Source organism: Peromyscus californicus, unplaced genomic scaffold (genome assembly GCF_007827085.1).
Source record: "Peromyscus californicus insignis strain IS unplaced genomic scaffold, ASM782708v3 Scaffold_3__1_contigs__length_106647218, whole genome shotgun sequence".
NCBI lineage: Eukaryota > Metazoa > Chordata > Mammalia > Rodentia > Cricetidae > Peromyscus > Peromyscus californicus.
Window position 1 is genome coordinate 79,367,820 of NW_026294551.1, and position 17,365 is coordinate 79,385,184.

Here is a 17,365-nt window from a genome sequence, read left to right on the forward strand (position 1 = left end):
CCAGCCAACTCTGTATCTTACTTGGGACCCATCTTTTTTTTTTTTTTTTTTTTTGGGCTTTGGTTTTTCTATCTGTGAAGAGAGGCATATGGATGTTCTGAGATGCCTGAAGCATTCTAACACCCATATCCCTACCACAGTGGGTATCACTTATTGATGCTGTAGCCAGCCTCAGTGTCCCTTTGAACTCATAGTTCTCATAGTCTACCACCAAGAGATCCAAAGTAGTACTTACAAAATAGCATCTTCTAGCCATGTGTCTGAATTGGTTTGTTTCTAAGGCCTACCCAACTCTGTTCTGGGTTACTTCTGAACCTCTAGGCTTGTAATCAGAATAGAAATGGGAGCTATAAGAACATGGACATGGGGGCTGGAGAGATGGCTCAGTGGTTAAGGGCACTGGCTGTTCTTCCAGAGGTCCAAAGTTCAATTCCTAGCAACCACATGGTGGCTCACAACCATCTATAATGGGATCTCACAATCATCTATAACGGGATTTGATGCTCTCTTCTGTCATGCAGGCATACATGCAAATAGAGCACTCATATACATAAATAAATAAATAAATAAATAAATAAATAAATAAATAAATAAAAAACATGAGCACTAACCAGACCTGGTGGCACCAACCTGTAATGCCAGCTATTAGGGAGCCTAAAGCCAAAAATCATAGTTCAAATCCTGTCCAGGCTACATGACTTCAAAACCAACCTGGACTACATGAGTAGTCCTTGCCCCATAAGAACAGTTTCCTGATTTCAATCCTCAGTGTTGTGGAGTAATCTTTTTGTACACTGTGAAGATGTGTCAATCTGATTGGTTTAATAAAAAGCTGAATGGCCAATAGCTAGACAGGATTTCTTGGCAGAGAGGATGCTGGGAAGAAGATGGCAGAGATGCAGGAGACTCAGAGCAAGCAGGGTGAGCAGTATAGAGATGAATGAAGGAATAAAGCCACAAGGCAGAAAGTAAATTAACAGAAATGGGTTAATTTAAACTATAAGAGCTAGTCAGAAACAAGCCTAAGCTAAGGCCGAGCTTTCATAATAAGAAGTCTCCATGTCTTTATTTGGAAGCTGGCTGGCGGGTCAGAGAAAGACTCATACCTCAGAACCCAAGTTACAAAAGAAAAAAAAAGAGTCAGGTATAGTGACAGGGGTTTGTAAACCCAGCATGAGGAAGGCAGAGAAAGACGGATCCTACAACTTTGCTCGCCACCCACTCTAGACTATTTGTTGATTTATAGGTCACTGAGGGACTCTCTCAAAAATAAATAAGTAGGTAAAGGGTTCTTGAGGAATGACAAAGATACCTGAGTTTGTCCTCTGGCCTCCACACATGTGCATATGCCCACACAGGAGAGAGAGAGAGAGAGAGAGAGAGAGAGAGAGAGAGAGAGAGAGAGAGAGAGAGAGAGAGCACTGGGGATACGGCTCAGTGGGAGAAGATTTGCCTAGCATGTGAAAGCTCTAAATTCAGTCTCTAGTTATACAACCCCACCCCCACCCCATGTGTATGTGCACACACACACACACACACACACACACACACACACACACACACACAGAAAGAGAGCCAGGTGTGAAGGCACATGCCTGTAATCGCATGCTCATAATCCAAAATAGAGATAGGAGGAACAAGAGTTCACAGCCAGCCTTTGTCTACATAGCAAGTTTGAGGTTAGCCTGGGCTAACATAAGTTCTTGTCTCAAAACAACAACAACAACAACAACAACAACAAAAACCCACAAATGCCCCAAAATAAGAGGAAAAAAGTCAAGAGCTAGAGAGATAGCTCACCAGAGTATGAGGGGGGCACAATAAAAAAACTACCAGCAAGGTTTTTATTGTAGACATGAGAGAGAGACAGAGAATGGCCAGAGGCATCTGGAAGAGTCCAGAGCAGAGAGAGAAAGAGAAACAGCCTGGACATGGCCAGGGCTATCTGTAAGGGAAAAGAGAGTAGCCATAGATAGAGAACAGAGAAGCATAGTGAGAATAGCCAGAGCAGGGGTGGGGTGAGGGGGTGAGGGGGTGAGAGGGGAATCTTGCCGTTATAATGAAAACAAATTGCTATCTGGTGAGGTGAGAAGGGCTGGGATGCTAGTGTGGACTTTAAAATGTATAACAGGTATTTGTGATACTGAGGGAGCTTGGAGGCCAGCAAGAGCTTTGATGTTCCGATAGGTGCCACAGGTTACCATACCTTCCTTCTGCCACAGGGAAGGGAAATGACTCCTTGACAGATGAGAACAGGTTTCACAAGTTCCTGAGGAAGGCTGGCTTGTATGTAACCACCAGAAATCCTCTTATAATCCAGGTTGAGTTCATTTCTGGTTATATGGACTGTTTTTTGGAGTTTGGGGAATTGGAGTTCCCTTTGGACCTGACAACCAGTTAAAGAGAGAGTACTGCTCTTGCAGAAGACCAGAGTTTGATTCCTAGCACTCAAGGAGGAGGGGGACTGGGGCAGAGCTTCCAATGGAACAAGACAAAGGGAAGGAGGAAGCAAAGAAGGAAGGGTTTGAACCCCAGGAGTGCCCCTTGTTGTCACATCCGGCTTGAAATCCCAGCGTGTGGCAGGTGGAGGAAGGAGAATCAGGAGTCAAGGTCATCCTTGGCCAGCCTGAGCTACAGGAGACCCTATGCCAACACAAAACCAAATTCAGGGGCTGGAGAGATGGCTCAGAGGTTAAGAGCACTGCTTGTTCTTCCAAAGGTCCTGAGTTCAATTCCCAGCAACCACATGGTGACTCACAACCATCTGAAATGAGATCTGGTGCCCTCTTCTGGCCTGCAGGGATATGTGCAGGCAGAACACTGTATACATAATAAATAAATCTTTGAAAAAAAAAAAAAACCAAATTCAAACAAACCAGCTCTAGGGAGGAGAGGAAACAGGACTGAGCAGAGAGGGAAAAGTTGAATTTCTCTGTAGTTGTAAGAAAAGTCCCTGGGGAGCCTGTGCTGACTTTTCCCCAATTGAAGAGCCTCTCTCTCATGCACCGGCATGTCAACTCTGTCCAGTTAAGAACAAATCCTGCAGAGAGACACTTGATACGTAGTCCAGGCTGGCCTCAAACTCATGATCAGTGTACAGTCACAGGCATGATACCCCGTGTCCAGCAGGACACCTCACAGTACACAGAGCAGCGCTGTGCTTCAGATGCTACCCCAATGTCCATAGAGTCAGGGCAAAGAACCCCTGGGTAGAGCCTGTAATGGGGATCTGCAAGTCCCAGGCTTCAGTCTGACCACCATGGAGAGATGAAAGGCAGCAGGAACATGTGAACCATTTACACGTTTCCTCGAGGCCTTCAGGCAGACACTGAGAATTCTCAATCAAATCAGCAGCAGGGTGGCTGGGTGGGAAGAATAGGCTGGAAAGATACTACTAGATCTGAGATGCATTTGGAGAGGCTCCTGGTGGATGCAGCCTTGGGATTTGAGAGTTGTGGGGCAGCTCTAGGGCTTGGTGGTCAGCTGTGGGGGAACCCAGGGAAGATCTAAGGAAGCACTCGCCACAGCTATGACTGAATGCCTGTGTGGAGTTAGCTGCTTAATGTCTTTCTTCCCCTCACCTAGACTGTAAATTCTGAAAGGACAGACAGCTGCCCTGCTTCACAGCCCTGCATTTGGCTTCATTCAGTGCCTAAACCCACAACACTTTGCAGTGTTAGAATGGCTTGGGCTTTGGGATGGTGCGCTTCGATTTTGCACTGATATGCAAACCAGAGAGGAGAGTCAGGCACTGTGGTGAGTGCCTAGAAACCCAGCACGAGAGGAGGAAGATAGAGGGTCTGGAGCTCAAGGTTATCAGGTTGGTGCATGCTTGTGATTCTAGCAATCCACTTGGAAGGCTGAGGCAGGAGGGGTTTAAGTTTTAGGCTAGCCTGGGATGTAGGAGACCTTGTTTCAAAACAAGTAGCAAAACAAAAACAAAAACAAAAACAAAAACAAAAACAAAAAAACCAGGTACCTGCAAGAGGCAACTTCGTAAGACAGAAAGAGTGGTAGCCACCAGTAGCTGATCGTACAGTAACATGAATGTACCTAATACCACTGAATTGTACACTTCAAAACGGTCAAAATGAGACAGGCCGGTGGATCCCAATTACTAGGGACTGATTCAGAAGGACATAAAGTTCAAGGCCTGCCTGGAATACAGCATGAGTCCAAAGCTAACCTGGGCAACTTGGTGAGATCCCGTCTCAAAATAAAAAGCTAGGGATTGGAGAGATGGCTCGGTGAGCAGGCAGCTGCTCTTCAAGCGTGAGGACCTGAGTTAGAATTTGAGTTAGAAGCTGGGTGGGTGGTGGCGCACACCTTTAATCCCTGCACTTGGGAGGCAGAGCCAGGCGGATCTCTGTGAGTTTGAGGCCAGCCTGGTCTCCAAAGCGAGTTCCAGGAAAGGCGCAAAGCTACACAGAGAAACCCTGTCTCAAAAAACCAAAAAAAAAAAAAAAAAGAAAGAAAGAAAATTTGAGTTGGAATTCCCAGAACTCAAGTGAAACCAGGCGAAGGGGAGATGGGAAGCAGATGGAGGAGCATAGAAGCTGTGGTCTAGAACTAGCTGGTGTAGCAAACACAGCCCAGCACCATAAACAAGTGACACTCTACCTCAACAAGGTAGAACACAGGAAATGATTCTCAAAAGTCCTCTCTCTCTCTCTCTCACACACACACACAGAAATGAAGCGAAAAGAAGGTTGGAGAGTACTTATTGAAAGGATGAACAGCACAGGTGGCAGCCCTGGTTACCGGTGCGGAAAAGTCATGAGCCACGGCCATGACTACCAGAGTTACAGAGAGCTTTACTCTAGTAAGGAGGGAGGGGAGAGGAGAGAGGAGAGCCCAGAGAGAGAGATGGCGGAAGCAGAGCAGAGAGCAGAGAGAGAGGGTGGGGTCCGAGTCCGGCTTTTTTAAGGTGCACATTGCGAGACCACGCCGTGCATACATGGTCACCCGCATCCCCTGATGATGTAAGATGCAAGACCCTGAGCTGCGCATATAGCAGGAGTGAGGGCAGGATCCTAACACTTATGATAGAGCACAGGACTAGCATTCACAAGGCCCTGGGTTCAGTCCCTGGTACCACGTGTCTTAGGGGTTCTATTGCTGGGAAGAGCTACCATGACCACAGCAACTCTTATTTTATTTTTATTTTTATTTTATGTGCACTGGTGTGAAGGTGTCAGATCTCCTGGAACTGGAGTTACAGACAGTTGTGAGCTGCTGTGTCAGTGCTGGGAATTAAACCCGGGTCCTCTGAAAGAGCAGGCAGTGCTCTTAACTGCTGAGGCATCTCTCCAGCCCCACGGCAACTCTTCTGAAGGAAAACATGTCATTGGGGTGGCTCGCTTACAGTTCAGATGTTCAGTCCATTATCATCATGGCAAGGAGCATATCGACATGAAGGCAGATGTGGTGCTGGAACTGGAACTGAGAATCCTACATCCTGCAGGCAACAGGAAATGGACCGAGACACTGGGTGGTATCCTGAGCCTAGGAAACCTCAAAGCCTGCCCCCACAGTGACACACTTCTTCCAACAAGACCAAGCCTGCTCCAACAAAGCCACACCTCCGAATAGTGCCACTCCCTATGAGATTATGAGGCCAATTTACATTCACACTTACCACACCACGCAAAAAAGAAAAGGTTACAATGGTAAATTTTATATCCCATCCACTTTGCCACGGTACAAATAAGATGAAAAGAGATTAGTTGACAAAGCTTCTTAGCACAGAGTCAAATGATCATCATTATCAATTTTCCTGGGGCTGTGCTCAGTGGGAGGACACTCTAGGAGTGTCTAGTCAGGAAAAATCAAGAACTGATGGAGCAGCAGAAGCAAGCGGGGGTTGCATGTGGTCTAGTTAAGGGGCTGCTCCACTGTGGAGGCAGCATGGGGAGCTCCTGGGAGCCAGAAACCATCTGCCTAGAAACATCTACCCAGCTTGTGTACTCCATCCACCCACCTGGCTGAGCCCTAGCAGCAGGCCTGAGGACCTGCCCTTTGTTTAACACAGGGTGGGGGCGGGGAGATGGCCGAGGTATTTGCTGTTGGTATCTTACTATTGACCTATTCCGCAGCTGCTAAACCACGGCTGTGCTTTGTTTGAACTCTGCTGGGCAGACAGAAAGAAGAAGAAGAAAAAAAAATCAGTGAGCCAGGGCTCAGGCCTTAATTAGTGTTTTCTTCCTGTGACAAAAGAGCCCCAGCCCCTGAGCTCAGAGGCGTCTATGTTGCATATCACCTCTGTACATTCTGAACATGTCTGATTTTACAAGAATGACCTTTACGAGTCCCTTAGCCCAACCTGTTCGTTTCACAACAAAGCTAACGCATAACTGGCTGAGCGCCAGTCCTGTGACTGGGGTAGGTTACTTAACCTGGGAAGCCTCCATCCCCCAGCAAAAATAAGGTCCCTCTTAGGGAACTTCTGGTGAATGAGGGCCCATGAGGTTCTGGTTTGTTTGTTTTTGCTACAGGATGTCACTGTCCCTTACAAGGAGCCTAGCCCTGAAGATTCAACAGGAACTTGGGCTGGCGGTTCCTCAGATCACCTGTCCACGCCACCCGGACACTGATCCTTCACTGAAGCTGATCTGTGTGCATTTGGGCACACAGGCACCTAGAAGCTGCTTCCGCTCCAAAGCTCTAACTTCTCACCTGGGCACAAGAGGTAACAAAAAGCAGGGGTAAAGCCTGCCTCCTCGTACATCCATCTCTCTTACTTTTGGATCTATCACCCACTTAGTTGCACGCGGACATGATAATTATTGTAAGGGTGTCTAAACACCGGAAACACCCAACTACCTCATCCTCTTCAAGACTGAGCGTGCACCAGTAAGAGTAACTCCACCAAGGCATCTTCCTGTCAGGGTCTACAATGCCCGGTCCAGACCCCTAAAAGGATCCTGAAGGTTTCCAGGCATTATCCTAAGCCAGCAGTCAGCTTGGATTCTAGCATCCCCAGAGTTTCCCACAAGTTCTGCCTCCTAAGCAGGAAGGATCTAGCTGTGGGAATGGACTGGTCCCTTTCAACAATAAGGACTTCTTCAATCTTCTTGCAGAAACAGAACCGAGACAGTATCCACCAGATCACACATTAAGACCGCTTAATTCCCTCCACGGCTGTGGGAACATCAAGGAACAATATAACAATAGGGTGAGTCAGGTGGTGGTGAAGCATGCCTTTAATCCCAGCACTCGGGAGGCAGAGCCAGGTGGAGTTTGAGGTCAGCCTGGTCTACAGAGTGAGATCCAGGACAGGCACCAAAACTACACAGAGAAACCCTGTCTCAAAAAACCAAAAAAAAAAAAAAAAAAAAAAAAAGAGTAGGGTGGCATTACAATTTGGCATAATTAAAAAAAAATAAAATAAGAGTAGCCAGTCACGACGGTGCAAATCTTTAATCTAATCTAGCATTCAGGGGGCAGAGGCAGGTGGATCCCTGTGCATTTGAGGCCGTCTCTCCAGTCCCAAGATATGGCCTTCCCCACTTGAGCCTCTATGATTAGCTAGCTGCTCAAGGTCTTCACAAGACTAGAACCATCAACGTACTGTTATGGAAGATGGAGGGGCTGAGGAAGGCCTAAGCTTGCTTGAGGATATGTGGGTGGTTAATGGTGGTTGGGGGAGGGAGGGTCATTTTGCTCAGTCGCTAGCCACTGGTAAGGTGTCCGTGTTCCTATAAGCAACCCAGTGAAACTCACCGGATCACATACACCAGAAAAGACATGAACGGAGAAGGAGGGATAGCTGTGAAGAGGAAGGGATCAGCAGTGAGCAGTGGGAAGGGACACTAAAGGGTAATCAAAGAATATGATCAAAATGCAACATTGGGTCGGTGAGTTCACAGGAAAAGGTGCTTGCCACCAAACCTGACGACCTGAGTTCCATCATCCCCTGGGCCCATGTGAATAGAAAACCCACTCCTGAACGTTATCTTCTCACTTCCATGTGCAGGCACACTCAGATAAAAAAGTACAATTAAATCAGGTGTGGTGGCCCACACCTTTAGTCACAGCATTCAGGAGGCAGAGGCAGGCAGATTTTTATGAATTCAAGGCCAGCCTGATGAACATGATGAGTTCTGGGCTAGCCAAGTCTACACAGTGAGACATTGTCTCAAAAAAGAGAAAGAAAAAACAACAACAAAAAGGGAACATCTCCATACAAAGCAAATAGAAATATTTTAAATACATATATTGAAATAATAAATTGAAGCCCAGTACTATGTGTAATTAATAAATTAATGAAGACTTTTTTTTGAGAGGTTGAACTCACTATGTAGACCAGGCTGGCCTTGAACTCATAGAGATCCATTTGTCTCTACCTCCCAAGAACTGGGATTAAAGACGTGGGATACCTTGCCTGGCTAGTGAAAACATTTTTAAAACAATTTATTTTATTTGTGTGTATACATGTGCATGTGCATGTGCGTGTTCGTGTGTGTGTGTGTGTGATGAATCTGGTCCTCTGGAAGAACAGTAAGCTCTCTTAACTGCTGAGCCTCTGTAGTCCCTAAAAACATTTAAAGGAAATGTGCACCCCTTGCCTCCTGCCCCAGTGTTCTCCTGTATAAGCATAAAGCCCATGCCAACATCACAAAGATGAGCTTGGGGGTCACTAAAGCCCTTCATCTGTATTTCCCAATGAAGTCCCATTGCTCACGTCTCCATTGCTTACCTCTCCTCACTCTGCTTTTCACCGCCCCCTCCCCCGCCCGGTCTCAGGTCGGCTTGGTCATTCCTGTATATTTGAGGTTGACCTTGAACTTCTGATCCTCCTGCCTCCGTTTCCTCAGTGCCACCGCTCCTCATTTCTGTGGTGCTGGAGACCAAATCCGGCCCTTCATGCTCGCTAGGCCAGCGCTCCACCGGCTGAGCTTTAGCCTCAGCTCCTACTCATCTCTTAACTGGCACGTGAGGTACAATGGCCAAGGGGAGTCTGTTGTAAGTCCCTGAGCTGGACTTTGGCCTTAAAATTCCAGTAACATTTATTGGTTTTGTTCCCCCCACCCCCTCACTAGAAAGAAGCTTGGGTCCACTCTGCCCGGTAGGTAGGCCTGTGGCAAACACATTGTTGCCATACAATGAATGAATGAATGTTTGAAGAGTCAGTGGGAGTCTAGAGTCACTCTGAGGTGTGACCAAATCAATTTCCTGCCGATTGCCATGCAGCTTCCCTGGTTAGACGCTCTAGGTAAGGGGCTGCAATAACTATTGAGAATCCACCAGCCTAAGAGAGGGTTTGAGACTGTATAAACCAAGGACGAGTTCATATTCCCAAGGCCGACAGAAGAATAGGAAATAAATAAAGCTTTTTGTCGTAGTAACAGATTTACTAGAATCAATGCTGGTAACCGAAGAGAAGCCCTGGGTTCTAGAGAAAACCACCTTCCCCAAGTTATCTTCCAGCTGCCACTTGGGTGCTGTGGTTCATGTGTGCGCGTACACATACATAATAAATGTAAAAAAAATTAGTTGGGCGGTGGTGGCGCACTCCTTTAATCACAGCATTTGGGAGGCAGAGGCAGGAGGGTCTCTGTAAGTTTGAGGCCAGCCTGGGCTACATAGTGAGTTCCAGGACGGCTAGGACTACACAAAGAAACCCTGTTTCAAAAAATGCCATTAAAAAAAAAATAGAGTGAGAAGCAGCCATCAAATGGTGAAGAAATGCCAGCTGACACTGGCCCCAGGAGAACGTAAGAGCCTGGAACCCAGTCTCTCTCGCCTTCCTAGGTGACTAACATTCAACATTGCCAACCAATGCTGTGTGGATACACAGATCCAATGTTGGCAACTCTTACGATCTTTCTTTCCAGAAAAGCCATGCTGGCTCCAGAAAAGCCACAGTACTCCACAGGAGGCCAGAGGACAGCTTGCCAGAGTTGGGTCTCTCCCTATACAACATAGGTTCTGGGCTCCAACTCCGGTAAGCCAGGCTTGGCCGCAAATGTGTTTACCTGCCGAGCCGCCTTACCAGCCCCCTCTTGATGTTTTTAAAGTCAGGTCTCAAAATATATATAACCTAGCTTGGCAGGGAACTCACTGTTTCTTTTTTCTTTATCTTTTTGTTGTTTCCTCTTTGTCTTCACGTAGCCCAGGCTGGCCTCAAACTCAGTATGGGGTCAAGGCTTTGACCTTCTGGTCCTCCTCCCTCTGCCTCCCAAATGCTTTCTTATTTATTTGTTTTGCTGTTGTTTTTGAGGAAGGGTCAGCTCAGGCTGACCATGTACTTGCTAAATAGTCAAAGCTGGCCTTGAACTCCTGATCCTCTTGCTTCTTTCTCCAGAGAGCTGGGATTTCAGATGCACACCAACCATGCCCCGTCTTATTTGTTTTGTTGTTGTTGTTGTTTGGTTTTGTGTTTTTGTTAGAGTTTGTTTGTTTGTTTATACTTCATGTGTATGAGTCTTTTGCCTGTATGTATGCTGTGCACAGGCATGCAGTGCCCTTGAAGGCTAGAAAAGGGGGAAAGGGTCACATCCCCCTTGGAACTGGAGTTACTGACTTGTTAGCAGCCATGTGGGTTCTGGGAATCAATCTCAGCCCCCTGGAAGAACAGTCAATGCTCTTTACCACAGAGCCATGTCTCCAGCCCTTATTTCTGTTGTTTGTTTGTTTGCGACAGGGTCCTCTGCTGATCTGAAACCTATTACATAGCTGAGGTTGGCTTCTAACAGACCTGTGTGCCACATCCAGCTTATTTTCTTAAAACATTATAGCCCAGGCTGGGCTGATGTTCACTATGTAGCCCAGGCTGTGCTTTAACTTCTCAAGTACTTGTGTTTACAGGTGTGTCCCTTCTCCCAGTTCTCAAACCGACCTTTCTTCCTTTGCTTTTTTTTTTCTATTCCTTTAAAAATATTGTGATAATTGTGTGTATGATGCATGTGTGCATATAAGTCAGAGAAGAACTCTACGTAATGCAGCTTCTATCTACATGGGTTCTGGGGCTCATCAAGATTGTGTAAGCACTTTACCCAAAGAACCTGTGAGGTCCAACGGAGACTCCAATTCCCCACACTCCAAAAGGCAGTCCAATGTAGCTGGAGAATTTTTCTCCAGCTCCCACCACCAAGTCCCGCCAGTCCCAGAGCCCACTTATAAAACAAACACACGGACTCTTACATTATTTAAACTGCTTGGCCATAGCTCAGGCCTATCATTGTCTAGCTCTCACTCTTATATTCAGCCCATTTCTATTAATCTTTACTTTGCCACGTGGCTCGTGGCTTACCGGTACTTTACATCTTCCTTGTCTTGGCGGTGGTTCCAGCGGGTCTCCCTTTCCTTCCTCCTTCCTCAGTTCTCCTCTCTCCTTGTCCCGCCTATACTTCCTGCCTGGTCACTGGCCAATCAGTGCTTTATTTATATCGAGTGATATCCACAGCACTTCCCCTTTTTTTTCTTTTTCAAAAAGGAAGGTTTTAACTTCAACATAGTAATATTACATATAACAAAATAATTATCGAGTAAGAATTATAGTTACAAAAAAAGATATCTATCTTATATTTATGAGTTTAAGGTTTTATATCTAACTTATCTTTTATCATAACTAAGGAAAATTGTAAGTATCTAGTCTTTAACCACATCAAAGACCTCAGAAGGATATAATACTACCTGAGAAATGGGAGAAGGATGCAAGCAACTTTCGGGAGTCTTATAGGGTAGACAGAGACAGCTGGCAGCCTGGACAGTCATTCAAAGTTCTCTTGTAAAGTTGGGGCACCTGTCTTCAGCCCACAGGCCTAGAGTCTCTTATTCACTTTTCTCTGTGTCCTGCATAATGTCTGGCAGTTTCCTCTGCAAAGCAGGAACCTGAAGGACCATTTTGTCAAGCAAAGTTCAGTGGTCACCTTTCTATGGGTCCTGCATGTCCAGAGTTTTCCTGCCTGGCCCACAGTCAGGACAAATCTCTGACACCCGCCAGTCCCACAGCCATTCAGACTCAACCAAATAAACACAGAGACTTATATTGGTTACAAACTGTATGGCCGTGGCAGTCTTCTTGCTAACTGTTCTTACAGCTTAAATTAATCCATTTTTATTAATCTATACCTTGTCACGTGGCTTGTGGCTTACCGGTACTTTACATCTTCCTTGTCCTGATGGCGGCTGGCAGTGTCTCCCTCACCCAGCTTCCTGTTCTCTCAATTCTCCTCTCTGTTAGTCCCGCCTATACTTCCTGCCTGGCCACTGACCAATCAGTGATTTATTCATTGACCAATCAGCAACACATTTGACATACAGACCATCCCACAGCAGTGGGATATCCAGAAATGGGCTCAACCTGGACTTTAGGGAGATTTCTGCTGTTTAGATCAAAGCCAGCATTCCTCGGGAACTTTTAAAGCCAGTTCCCCTCCACCAAAAAGAGTCATTTCTCTTACCACTGGCAGAAGGGACAAATGGCTCCAGGTTCCAATATCACAAGTACCTGTCACACCTTTCAAAATCCATGCTGGCATCCTAGCCCTTGCCATCTCCTCCCCTACCCTAAACTCCATCTAGCTCATAGACTTCCCTCCCCACAGCTTATAATTCTTTCTCCTTATAATCCTGTTTTTTCAACTATATCCTCTCTATCTATCCCTCCGTCCCTCCCTGTCTCTTCCACCCCACACACTGTCTCTCTGTTCTGCTCATGTCTAGGTCCAGTCTGCTGGCCATGTTCAGCTTATTACTTTCTCTCTCTGCTCTACACTCTTTCAGATACCTCTGACTGTTCTCTCGCTCATATCTACAATATAAACCTTCCCCTTAACCATATCATGGAGCAGTCATGTCGTCAGTTTATACAGAACCATCTTGCCAGCCTATCTCTGTTGTTGAATATTATTTTAAGGTGTATTACTTTTGTTTATGTTGCATTTGTTTGACTCTGTGAAACTGTGTTACTATGCCTGTCTAAAACACCTGATGTTCTATTAAAGAGCTGAATGGCCAATAGTGAGGCAGGAGAAAGAAATAGGTGGGGCTGGCAGGCAGAGAGAATAAATAGAAGGAGAAATCTGGGAGAGAGAATGTTAGGATCCTGCCCTCACTCCTGCACATGAGCACCTTGGGATCTTGCATCTTATGTCATCAGGGGGCTCTTGTGACTACGTACATGCGGCATGGTCACACAATCTGTGCCTTAAAAGCCGGATGCAGACCCCATTCTCTCTCTCTGCTCCCCCTGCTCTGCTCTGCTCCCCTCTTCCCCCACCCCACCATCTTTCTCTCTCACCAGGCCTGGCCCCTTCCCTCACCCCCTTTTTCCTGCTAATAAAGCTCTGAAAACTAACACTGGGTTCTGTCGTGACAGTGACCTTTCCACACGGTAACCAGCGCCACTACCAGTGCCATTTATCATCCTTTCAGAGAAGAGGTAGCCTGAGAAGGAGGAGGACTCCAGGGGTCAGCCACCCAGCTACACAGCAAGTCACAGAGTAAGAGTAAGATTTACAGAAGTAGAGCCTGGCAGTGGTGGTGCACGCCTTTAATCCTAGCACTCGGGAGGCAGAGGCAGGTGGATCTCTGTGAGTTTGAAGCCAGCCTGGGCTACAGAGTGAGTTCCAGGATAGGCACCAAAGCTACACAGAGAAACCCTGTCTTGAAAAACCAAAAAAGGAAAGAGAAAAGAAAAAGAGAAAGATTTACAGAAGTAAGAGAACGGGAAAAGCCCAGAGATAAATGGTAGACGGGACAATTTAAGGAAAGCTGGCAAGAAACAAACCAAGCTAAGACCGGGCATTTATAACTAAGAATAAACGTCCTTGAACGATTTATTTGGGAGCTGGGTGGCGGTCTCCCAAAAGAGCAAAAACAAACAAACAACAATCTCTTTTATTTTGTTTTACTTAGTTTGTGACAGGCTCTCATCTATCCCAAGCTGGCCTGGAATTCACTGTTACAGAGGGCTTTCACCTCCTGAATGCTGGGATCATAGGCCTTCACCACCACACTTGGCTTATGGAGATTGAACCCAGGTTTTTGTACCTGTTAGGCAAGCACACTACCTACTGACCTACAGCCCAGGCCCTTAAATTATTTTTAAACAGTAGAAAGGACAAACACACTATGTTCTGGACTGTGAACCACCAGTTTTCAATCTCTGAATTAGGGTGTTGGGGTTTTTTTGTTTGTTTGTTTTGGTTTTGGTGAGTTTGTTTTTGTTTTTTTTTAATGTGCATTCGTTGCTTTGCCTGCATGGATGTATGTGTGAGGGTGTCAGGTCCCCTAGAACTGGAGTCACAGACAGTTGTGAGCCTCTGTGTGGTTGCTGGAAATTGAACCCAGGTCCTCTGGAAGAGAAGTCAGTGCTCTTAACCACTGAACCTTCTCTCTAGCATGTGGATTAGTGTTTTTGTTGTTTTGTTTTTTGTTTTTTGTTTTGTTTGTTTTTTATGTGCTGTAGAAAGAGAATAAGGATGGAAGGGAAAAAGAAAGGAGGAGCCCCTGGGAATGCCCCACAAATTCCCGTTCAGTTCCTACTGAGCATTTGAACCAGAGAGTGAGGGATTGAAGAGAGAGCTGACTTCCCATTCAAGCAGACTTTTTTTTTTTTTTGAGTTAACTCTTCCTTTCCTAAGGCACAGTGCTCTGGGCTTTAGGAGTGTGCTAGCAGGTCTGAACAGGATGCTGCAGTGTAGGCTGGAAGCCCAGAGGCTCTTGCTCCCAAGTCCAGAGTGGAGGGAGGGGTCTGAGTTGGGGGAGGAGCAGAGACAGCAGAGGGCCTGTGGACCTCAGCCACACAGGAACTGCCCTCCCTTGATCCTTCTTCCAGCTCCCTAGGAACCCCGGAAGTTGTGACAATCCAGCCTGTGTCAGGGTAAGAGTATGCAGTTGGTGGTTGGTGTCATGCCAACCTGGCAAGTGGCCAAGGCCCAGAGCTTACTGGAAGGAGCATAAACAGGGAGCCTGGTAGCCAGCTGTGATCCAGAACCTTCCAGCAGAAGAGCACTGAGGAGGAGCACCAAAGATATCCTTATCCTCTCTTTGGGCATCAGCCAGGTCTAGGATGGCTTTTGGGCCTCCAGAAAAGCAGCTATCACGGGAAAGTCTAGATGAGCCCGTTTTTGAGGGGCCTTTTAGCTCTTACCATCTGAGACTCTGTGGTTCAGCTTTTCCGTCTGTGGGATTCTCCATGTTAGGCATATGTGGGCTTTCTTTGCCCAGCACCCTCTGCGTTCCTCGGTTAAAAAAGCAGTGAGTCACGCTTCAGAAAGTAATTCCCCCCATTTCAGTCCCTGTGCTCAGTAAGAGGCTGACCTTGACTTGCAAATCTTGGGCTCTAGGACAAGCATGTGTGCCAGGCCCAGCCAATCAGCAGATTATCACTCCCCACCCCCTCCCCCACACCACCCCAAATCCAATGAGCCCAAGCCCAAGGAATTTTGCTAGAACTCTTGGGAACAATAAAATTGCCAGTAATTACCTTGAAGTATACTGGAAGTCCTGGTGGCCATTTGACCCTGCCAGGGAAGGAGTATGCCATGCAAGAGAAACTGTCTGCCGTGAGTTAGAGGCTAACCTGGGCTACATAGCAAGACTCTGTCTCAAAAACACAGAAGTGTGAGATAGCTCAGTGTTTGCTCAGTTCCTAGTAATTCCAGTGCGGGGGGAGGGGGGGGGGGGAGCAGTGCCCTCTTGGACCTCCTTGGGCACTAGGTAAGAACATGATACACATACTTTCATGCAGGCAAAACACTCAAATCATAAAAATTCAATAAATAACAACAAAACCCCAAAGAATTGAGGCTGGAGAATGTAGGACGTTTGGCAAGTGCTGGCCTAGCTTGGATGAAACACTGTGTTTGATGCCCAGCAGCACTTAAACCAGGCATGGTGGCACACACCTGTATTCTCAGAACCTGAGAGAACGAGGCCTGGGGTACATGAGACCCTATCTGAGAGAAAAAGGGAGAGAGAGAACTAGAGAGAGCCTAGTTTAGTCCCTCATGCCAATAATTTCAGCAGTCAGGAGGCCAGGGCAGGAAAAGCATGAGGTTAAGGCCAGCCTGGGTTATGGAAGGAAGTTCCAGGCCAGCCTGAACTGTGAGACTTTGTTTCAGTAGGAAAAAAAAAAAGAGTGATGTTGACTTGAACTGGCTGGAGCTCCTGGAGCATCCGGTGGGCGCTGTAGTCCCTATCTCCAGAACTTCACAGGGAAAGGGTCCAGAGTGCATTACTGGGTGGTAAATGTTATTTTGGGCAGAAAGCCTTTGAATTCCTGGGGACTGAACCAAGGGCCTTGTGCAGAGGGGGTTTTGTTTGTTAATTTGTTTTTGAGACAGGGTCTCATTAGGCATCCTTGGCTGGCCTGGGACTTCCTATGTAGACCAGACTGTTTGGAACTCACAGAGGTCCAACCGCTTCTGTCTCTGTGTGAGACACCATGCCCCGAAAGCTTGGTGCAACGTAAGCAAAAGCATTCTATCACCAAGCTACTGAGCTACATCCTGGCCTGAGTTCCTGAAATCGTGCATTGTCTGAAAGCAGAGCCATCCCTCCAAATCGTAATGTCCCAAAGCTCTTCCCAAGAGCAACCAGAGAAAATTGCTTCGCTCTCTGGAGACTGGAACTCATCACATTCAGACAGATACTGTCACAAAATTATCTTCCCTATCTAGTCGGTGAAGGGCCCATTTCTGTTCCTCTAAGTCAGAGATTCTCAACCTGTGGGTCTGGATCCCGGGGGGGGGTGGGGGGGGGGTGGGGGGGGGGTGGGGGGGGTGGGTGGGGGGGGGGGGTCAAATGACTGTTTCACCGGGATTGAATATCAGATATCCTGCATATCAGATATTTACATTCCAATTCATAACAGTAGCAAAATTACAGTTATGAAGTAACATTGAAAATAATTGTAAGGTTGGGGGGTCACCACAACACGAGGAGCTGTATTGAAAGGTCGTGCATTAGGAAGGTTGAGAACCACTGCTAAAGTGCTCTTGGCCTTGACCCCTAGCTTCTGTGAGGAGGATAGTCTATAGGCCCTGAGCTCTAATTAAGTCTATCACTTTTCTCTTTCGAGGTAAGGACTGAACCCAGGACCTCATGGATATTAGACAAACTCTACCACTGAGCTACATCTCAATCCCCTAGCTACCCTCTCTCTTTCTTTTTAAGATTTATTTCTATCTTAAGTATATTTTTTTCTGAATCAGGAGCCTTTGGAGGCTAGAAGAGGGCATGCGCTGGAACTGGGGTTGTAGACAGTTGTGAGCCTCCATGTATGACATGCTGGGAACTGAACGTGGGTCCTCTGCAAGAGCAGCTGCTCTTACCAGTTCTCTTAACCTATCTCTCCAGCTTGCTAGCTACCCTCTCGCGTCCTATTTTTCTGTGAACTTCTGCGGGCACCAGG